The sequence below is a fragment of the Palaemon carinicauda genome, chromosome 40 (genome assembly GCF_036898095.1).
Source record: "Palaemon carinicauda isolate YSFRI2023 chromosome 40, ASM3689809v2, whole genome shotgun sequence".
In the NCBI taxonomy this organism is placed as follows: domain Eukaryota; kingdom Metazoa; phylum Arthropoda; class Malacostraca; order Decapoda; family Palaemonidae; genus Palaemon; species Palaemon carinicauda.
Genome location: NC_090764.1, coordinates 19,526,589 through 19,536,588, shown reverse-complemented (window position 1 = coordinate 19,536,588; position 10,000 = coordinate 19,526,589). Strand labels below are relative to the sequence as shown.

At 31.6% G+C, this 10,000-nt stretch overlaps 1 protein-coding gene across 1 annotated transcript in view; it reads left to right on the top strand.

Annotated features, from left to right (window-relative positions):
• Positions 1–111: 111 nt before the first annotated feature.
• The window catches only part of LOC137631582 (mucin-2-like), a 53,319-nt gene continuing 43,430 nt past the window's right edge, over positions 112–10,000 (top strand). The window contains exon 1 of the mRNA XM_068363428.1: positions 112–426. The gene's annotated coding sequence lies outside the window, so the exon portion shown is untranslated. The remainder of the gene's footprint in view (positions 427–10,000) is intronic.

Below are 10,000 nucleotides of genomic sequence, written 5' to 3'. Positions count from 1 at the left end.
GGACGTATCACGAGTGGGTTGGGAATGCCTAGGGAGGGATGGGAGTGCTATGTGGGCGGGGACTAGAAGATTTCTCCAGAGTATTTTCGTCGGCGTCTGGGGCGGAGTCCGGTTCGCTCACTGCCTTCTTCGGATTCAGCTGAAGGAAAGCATTCTCCCGGGGATTGGCGATCTGAGTGGCGGTTTGTCTGTCTGTCTGAAGCACCGGTGTCGGGGATAAACTTATGTATTTATAGTGATTTTTTGTTTAAAGTTGACTTTTCTCGGCAGTTTTGTTGTTATTGAAAATTTGATCGAAGGAATACTAGAAGTTTGAGAGAAGATTTTTTTTAAACTTCGAAGTCTTCGTCTAAAAAGGGATTTTCTGGACAACCATCGAGTGTCTTATCATCTTGTGATGTTACTTCTATAACAACTGAAATCAAGGTAAGTGATGAACTGAGTTAATTTTAAGATTTGACTTTTGTTCGCGTTATGGGTCAATTTTATACAGTTTTTTTTTATAGGATTTTAGTATCAACGAAAACTAAAGTTATGACATTTTTACATCTGTGAAAACACATTTTCATTTGAACCTTACATAGGATAAATTTGAATTTAATATTTTATTTTCTTATAAAAAGGACGAGTATATACATTAATGGCTAAACATAATTACCTTATTTTCAACCGTATCGTAATAATATATGGAATAAAAACATTTTAGTGTATTCTAAAATCCCCGGATATGTATAATGTACTTACTGGAAAAATTACGAACCTTTTTTCTAAATCGTCTTAATTACCATTAAATTGTTTTTTACTTCTGTTATTAAGTTCGCATTGAATCAATTTATATATTTAATTGTGATAGACAATGGATCATTACTAGTCAAATCTCTCTCTCTCTCTCTCTCTCTCTCTCTCTCTCTCTCTCTCTCTCTCTCTTGTAGGTTTTCATTCATTCCTATAAGAAAATACGTAAAAATCCATACTCACACATCATATATATATATATATATATATATATATATATATATATATATATATATATATATATATATATATATATATATATATATATATAATGTGTGTGCGTGTAAATAAGTTTCAGGATGATCACTTGCATATACAAATAATACCATTATTATGTAGATTCTTAACGGATCTATGGGTTTAATTGGAATTTTTATCATAAAAAAAGAAATGTCCAAATTTTATGAAACCTAACAAATATTTTTTTTAAAATCTGATTAATTATGGAACACAAAAATCGGGGATAAGAATATAGAAATTATATTTTCAATCTTAGATATTGAAGATTTATTGTAGAATGGTTTTGTGGGTTTCTCTATAAAGATTTTAAAATGGAGGGCTTGATATCCCAGTATTTTTATTCTTAAGAGGGATTTTTTTCTTTTTTTTAATATTTCCATATGCGTAATAATTCATGCCTTGATTTACTGTGATTTATAAAAAAAACTATTTTCCATGAGCAATCTTAAAGCTGTACGTTATAAATTGACAGATAGATAGAGAAATAAACAGATAGATAGATAGATAGAAAGACTTGATCAAATATATAAATGTAATGAAAATATACATTCTTAAAGTATGATAATACACACATAATGGCCTAAACACGCATACCTAAAAGAGAGAGAGAGAGAGAGAGAGAGAGAGAGAGAGAGAGAGAGAGAGAGAGAGAGAGAGAGAGACCTTAAACTTGAGCGAGATCACACTGTCACGGCCAAGGGTAGATGAATACCAAAGAACGCGTTGAAGATCCTTTTTTTTTTTCGTTCGGAACAGATCTTAATGTTAACGAATTTTAAAATCGTTTTCGGGGTGTAATTATATTTATTAATGTGCTTTTAATGAATAATTGTAAGAATCATTGTAAAAAACAAAGTTATACCGTATGTATGTATGTATGTATGTATACACAGTATATATGTATATGTATATATATATTCAGTATATATATAAATATATATATATATATATATATATAAATATATATATATATATATATATATATATATATATATATGTATATATATATTATATATATATATGTGTGTGTTTTTTTATACAGTATATATATATATATATATATATATATATATATATATATATATATACTGTATATATATATATATGTGTGTGTATATTATTTAAATATGTACATATATATAGACAATTTATAAGAATATACAAAAACCTGAATATATATGTACACGATTAATTATCCCATTCAAATATATGTAACCACAAAATTTGAGCGAAATTACACTTTCATTCTTGTTCTTGGACTGTATTCAATTATAATGCCTCTTTAACTCTTAAACACGATATTTACCAAAGAAGATACAATCATATCAGTGTTAAGATCGTTATGATTTAAAAGTATATAATTAACAAACAAATGAAAAAAAAGTAAGACACTCTTAAACACGATATAAACCAAAGAAGATATAGTCCTATCAGTGTTAAGATCACTATGATGTAAAGTTATATAATTAACGAACAAGTAAAAAGTAAGACAAGCGAGAACGAACAATTATATAACATTTAAACCTTAGTATGTTGAGATCATTATACGCAAGATATTCCTGAAGAGTTATCAATAGTTATCGATATTATCAAATGACATGATCAGGTGATGGACACACACACATACGTACACATACGGGTACACAAGTGGAGACAGGAAGATTATTATAAGATATTTACTTTGAGAAGAGATGAAGTCAAAATACTGAAATGATTAGTAAGATTAGATGTGAAAATAAAACCTAAAGTAAAACCATTTTAAGTGAAAATAAGGAAAATACGAATTACATCAGATCAAAGCTGTCACCATCACCCAAATGACAGTTGTGTTGTCAATCCTGGAGACTTATAATACAAGAGTATGTCAGTTGATACTAGATATTATCATAGAGAAAAAACGAAGAAATGGCTTGCGTATCGCCATGATCTGCAAAGCTGTACTAGTCTAGGACACCCGCACTAGGTTGGTTTGCTCTGAGCGATCAGACGTAAATCTCCCACCATCACCAATACGCACTGGCCAGCGTGATGATGTCTGAGACATTTGTCCCTATAAGTGGACAAGAAACGGTTGCATTTGTTGTTGTACATATTATTTACATATATATATATATATATATATATATATATATATATATATATATATATATATATATATAATGTGTGCGTTAGATAGATAGAAACTTTCGTTAATAGATAGATTCTATTAACATAACCTTATCAATTTTCAAAGGTGAGGACTTAAAAAGAATACAGCTTTCTGCTTTCTCCGCAGGTTTTAGGAGTGACATTGCAAGACTTACGCCCTTTTCTTCACCCTCGTAGATGGGGCATAACTCTTTCATCTTTGGGTATTTGCTTGACCATACAAAGATGTTGGTCAGCAAAACTCAAAGGGATTCAATTTTTATTTTTTAAGTATTTCATGCTAGTTGGATTGCTATTGCCATTTGTAATTCTGGGGGAATTGCTACCCCATACAAGGGATCTAACTCCTTGTAACGAAAATGTTGATTATATATATATATATATATATATATATATATATATATATATATATATATATATATATATATATATATATATGTATGTATATCAACCTTTCTCCCTTTTAATCATGGATTAGGTTAGGTTAGGCTATGCTAGATCTCTCGCCGTCTGTATATATATGTGTATTTATGTATATATATATATATATATATATATATATATATATATATATATATGTACATAAATACACATATATATACATATATACATGTATATATATGTATATATATGTATATATATGCATATATATATATATATATATATATATATATATATATGATAATTTTATTACTAACACTCGTGATTCTCAGACATTCAAATAGCAAGCCACAAATTTATATACAGTATATCACTGCAGAACAATTTAGAAACATTTCTAAATAACTGTGTTAATGGATAAGGAACCTTCTAGTTAGTCGAACATTATGCGTTACAACCACGGTGTAAAAGGGCAAAGGACTGACGACCTTAATTTAAAAGAAAATATTTGTTTAGATGCCAAAGGGAAGGCTTACCAGTAGGGTAATTTGCGTGATGTGTGTGTTTGCATGAGAGAAGGAGATAGAAAAGAAGATAGAGAGAGAGAGTTTACGTATGTGTAAACATCTTCTTTTAATTACAAGAGTGTTAATACATTTCTATAAGAGAAAATAATTATTTTTAGTCATATTTCATTTAGGTAGATTTGAAATATATCGTGATATACCCGTAGAGTTTATACGACCAACATCCAAATTAAGAAAACCTTATCTTCGCCCCTTTTCGAATAGACAAATAACAAACAGAAAACGACTATTTAAAATGAGAAAGTGTCACAGGATATACCGTCGAAGAAAATACTATCATAGGATATACCACTAAACGCACCCACCCAACAAACAACTTTCTAAAGGCGCTGGTTTGATTAGTAACCGGACGCTTGCTTCCTGCCGGACCTCCGCTAATGGCTAAACCTCATCTTCATCACCTTGGCGCGCAAGAAAGTCACCACCAAACCCTCTTCTCTCTCTCTCTCTCTCTCTCTCTCTCTCTCTCTCTCTCTCTCTCTCTCTCTTGGGAGAGAGCTAAACCGGAACATAACGGGGAACTTCTTCTAAAAAATTGCTAATTCTTTTAACCAGAAACATGAATGTGGATATGTGTGTGTTTATACCACGGAGGTTATCTCATTCTAAAGCGTAGATCTCTTCTTCACCGCGAGATGATAGCTACGCTCCGATGTGGAATACGATTCCGATTTTTTCTGATATTTCACGTATATCTGAGGTTAAGATTATACTTTACGCTCGTTTTATATCTGAGGTTAAAATTATACTTTACGCTTGTTTTCCTGCGCTTCCAATATAAATAATAGAAGCGGGAAATGTAGATTTGCGATTGACCATAAGAATAACGTTAACTCTGCGCATAGTAATCGTAGTTGGAGGTGGAGAAAAAAAATTGGCCTCTTGAAATCTGGAGATGTTAAGATTATGACATTACGGTATATTACCACAGCACGGCAAACACATCTCTCTCTCTCTCTCTCTCTCTCTCTCTCTCTCTCTCTCTCTCTCTCTCTCTCTCATATCACGTGAGTTATGAATAAAAAGCGAAGAACACACATATATATATATATATATATATATATATATATATATATATATATATATATATATATATATATATATACATATATATATATATATATATATATAATATATATATATATGTGTGTGTGTGTGTGTGTGTGTGTGTGTGTGTGTTATTTTTATGAAGCGAGAAGTAGGAGATGACGAATGGAGAAGTACTGAATTAAAAACTCAAGGTGACCAATTGCGAAAAATAACCGAGGCCCTTTACGTCAATAGGCATAAGAGGAGATGATGACGATGATATATATATATATATATATATATATATATATATATATATGTATGTATGTATATATATAAATATATATATGTATGTATATATATAGATATATATATATATATATATATATATATATATATATATATATATCATCGCGTGAGTCATAAATAAGAAATACTAATGAGAAACAAAGCGAAAAATAATTATAGAAAAAAAAACATTATATTCAAATGGAGCACATGACGCTTCATAAAAAAAAGAAAAAAAAGAAGAAAAAAACAAGCAAGTTACTCAAAGCAGAACTTTATCTGAAGAACATTCGCGAAGAGCAAATTAGTTATGCCTCTCCTGAGTAACTATGGGGTTCCACTTGCTTCTATACCAGGGTTTAAACTTGATCATGTGGTAATTACCTTAGATGCTGGTGCTTTTTACCTTAGATTACCTTAAAACTTTCCACATTTCCTTAAATTTGAAGTTAGTTACAAAACTGAAATTACCTTGAAAGCAGGCAAATTACCTCAAACTAAGGTAATTACCTTAAAATTTTAAACCCAAGGTAAAATCCGTAACTGTGGAAAACATAAATTATCAAATGTTTCATGTCTCCTTCATAAAATTTCTTTATATTGGATGATGTTGGACCAGATGAGAGTAAAATAACACATACAATTATACTTTTTGTATGAAACAATTAATTTTTGACGCTGCAATATTAAGATGAAATTATAGTTTAATAAAATAAATGAGTAAATTAATCAATTGATAATTGAATAAACAACTTAGTAAATAATAATGTTAAATATATTGTGGTTGGGTAAGTAATTCGGTAATAGAAAACGTAAACTATATTAGAATATTTTTACCGTATTGAAATATATTAAAATTATTTTATTTATTCAAGTAAAAATCTGTAAAGATAAATTTCACTTCAAAAATAGCATCAAAGGGAAGGTTTTCAAAGATAAAAAGTAATTTGAGAATTATAATGGCAAAGAAATGATGAAGTAAATTAGTAATTAGTATACACTGGACAATGGCTGTGATATATCTTTAAATATATTTAATTGAGGATCTTCAAAGAATTATTATTATTATTATTATTATTATTATTATTATTATTATTACTTGCTAAGCTACAACCCTAATTGGAAAAGCAAGATGCTATGAGCCTAAGGGCTCCAACAGGGAAAATAAACAAGGAAATAAACTACAAGAGAAGTTTAAGAACAATAATAATATTAGAATAAATCTTTCATACATAAACTATAAAAACATCAAACTAACAAGATGAAGAGAAGCAAGATAGAATAGTGTGCCCAAGTGTACCCTCAAGCAAGAGAACTCTAACCCAAAACAGTGGAAGACTATGGTACAGAGGCTGTGGCACTACCCAAGACTAGAGAACACTGGTTTGATTTTAGAGTGCCCTTCTCCTATAAGAGCTGCTTTCCATAGCTATAGAGTCTCTTCCACCCTTACCAAGAGGAAAGTGGCCGCTGAACAATTACAGTGCATTAGTTAATGAATAAACCTAAAGCAATTTGAAATACAGCATCAGTTTCTTACACATCATCATCTTATTGTAGTGAAAGTGACCCACCTTTTTTAATCCCAGAATTTCACCCACCAAGATCTCGAGTCTCGAAAAAAAGTTATTAGATTTTTTACCCGCTTTTATTATTGCTATGGTCACTGACCAAAGGCAGGACTGTCTCAGTGTCTCTCCCTCGCCTTTTATAACGGTTCGCTCTACTCGCCTACTGCAAAAGGCTTGCCGCATTCGACCCCCCTCCCCCCCCCCCCTCCGCGGTCATCTGTAAGGCGGGTGGAGTCCCCCCCCCCCCCAACAAAGCTTCCAGAGACCCAGGCATTCAGAGAGCCAGCTCAGGCTCCGTTCAGATGGGACCGTGTGGGGGATTGGGGGGTATTCAGGGGGTGAACAGGGCTAGGGGGGGATCTGGCTCATAGGTAGGCAGAAGAGGAAGGGAGGACAGGATGGTTTATGTAGCTGTAACTTGTACCGTTTGTTGTGCTAATTGGCGAGGATTTATTTTCAGGATTGTTGCAAGTACTATCATGAGACATTTTGAGATAAAGTAATAAAGATGCTATAGTTTATTTCAATTGTTGCTTTATTTCCCGCGCGAATAAAATTCCTTTACAATCTGAGTAAAGATTTACGAAATCCAGCCATGTATATAACTGAAAGATTGAATCAGACCTTTCTTATTCAGGGTCATTCATACAATGAGAATGTTGTATATTTGAATGGTAGCAGATAAAGTCACATCTCTCTCTCTCTCTCTCTCTCTCTCTCTCTCTCTCTCTCTCTCTCATGCAATGATCAGCAAAGCTGTACTAGTCATAACCACCCATATTAGGTTGGTTTGCTGTGGGCGATCAGATGAAAATCTCCCACCATCACCAATCTGCACTGGCCAGTGTGGTGATGAAAATTGGCCAAACCCCAGACATGAATGGATATGTCTAGGGCCTTTGTATTGCAGTGGACTAGAAACGGCTGCATTTGTTGTGTGTATTGTTGTACACACACGCATATAATGTGTGTGTGTGTGTATATATATATATATAATATATATATATATATATGTGTGTGTATATATATATATATATGTATATATATATATATATATATATGTATATATATATATATATATATATATATGTATATGTATATATATATATGTATATATATATACACACACATACATATATATATATGTGTGTGTGTACATGTGTTTGCATCCGAGTGTATGTATTTATAGATATTCTGTGCCCCTATAATAATAATTGATATCAAGATGAAGTTGCTATTTTTAGTGCAAAGTCAATGTGTCCGTTTTGGAAGAAAGTGGCCAGACTAAAGGGGGGGGGGGAGATTTGATTACGAGGTGATTCCAGCATCATTCTGGGTACATCTCTAATATTGATTCTCATAAAATGATTCCAAATGGGAATACGAGGACCGACTCTTTTACTACTACAGTGGTCCACTTTCATAGAGGTGTGGGCAGTGGTAAGACCTTGGAGTCTGTTATTATTATTATTATTATTATTATTATTATTATTATTATTATTATTATTATTATTATTATTATATATATATATATTTATATATATATACTGTATATATATATACATATATATATATATATAATATATATATATATATATATATATATTATTACAAGACAAGCTATAATCCTAGTTGGAGAAGTCGAATGCTATAAGCCCAAAGGGGAAACTAGCAGATTAGGAAGAGCATTTCACAATCTTGTCACAGTGGGGATAAAGTTCTTGAACCTCCTCCTTTAATTCTTTGGCTTCTAGTTTTCCTAAAACAACAGATTTCGCTTCAATGTCCATCTTTGAGGTTTCCTATGGCCAGCAGACGGTGACTCAATTTCCACTATACTGACGAGAGAGGAAATGAGGAAATTATACAATTTGCAACACATGTTGATGACCGTGTATTCAATTCTTGAACTGTAGCACAGAAGACAAGGAAAGATACAGAAAACTAGAAAAGCGTTTTCTTAGATTAAGTGATGTGACATTTTTTGTAGCATCTAATTAATTGAATGTATGTATGTATGTGTATTTGTATGTATGTATATATATATATATATATATATATATATATATATATATATATATATATATATATATAAAATTGCACTCACATGGCACAAAGCTATATTATATTTTCCTATTATTCTACCATAGTGACATATTTCTAACTGATGCGACAAGTTTTATAGTATTTAATTAATATATGTATATATATGTATATGTACAGTATACGTATATATATACATATGTGTGTATATATGTATGTATATGTTTATATATGTATAATTGCACACACATGGGATAAAGCCACATGATATGTTGCTATTATTTTACCATAGTGGCATGTTCTTAAAAGATCATACAATAAAATGAAATAGGAAGAAAAAACTTGATAAGAACAAGAGCATAGATATAATTTCATATATTCAACTCCCAGCATCGCTAAAAAAGTAACTGTGAGCTCCAGAAAACTTTAGACCTACATCGAAGAAGAAGAAACATAAAAAAGAAAAATTAGTTCTAATGGTGGCGCTTGATATCCAAGTTGATAACTCGTTGATTAGATTTGATGGGGCAATCTCCTCCCCCTAATCCCGCGTCGGCGGAGGAGCAGCGTCGTCTGTTGACCCAATGTGTTTCTCTCCCGAAAACAGCAAGTTAACCACAACCATGTCAAAGAGACGACGAGCTTCTCAATTGAAGCTGTTATTCCCGTTTCTGTCGGTCTCCGCAGTGACGAAACAGATGTTGTCTGCCGATTCTTGAGTAAGAGAGACGGCTCATTTGGCAATTACGTATTTTCGGGAAGATGAGTTGAAGACTAGATTGTACTGTTTATTAAGTTAGGTTTGTAAAATGGAGTTAGTCTAGTTATATAGGATGCTCTTGTTTTAAGTGATAGTCGATTGCAATTAATCAGACGTTTGTACGGATAACATATATCTGTTGGAGTCCTTGGGCTTAT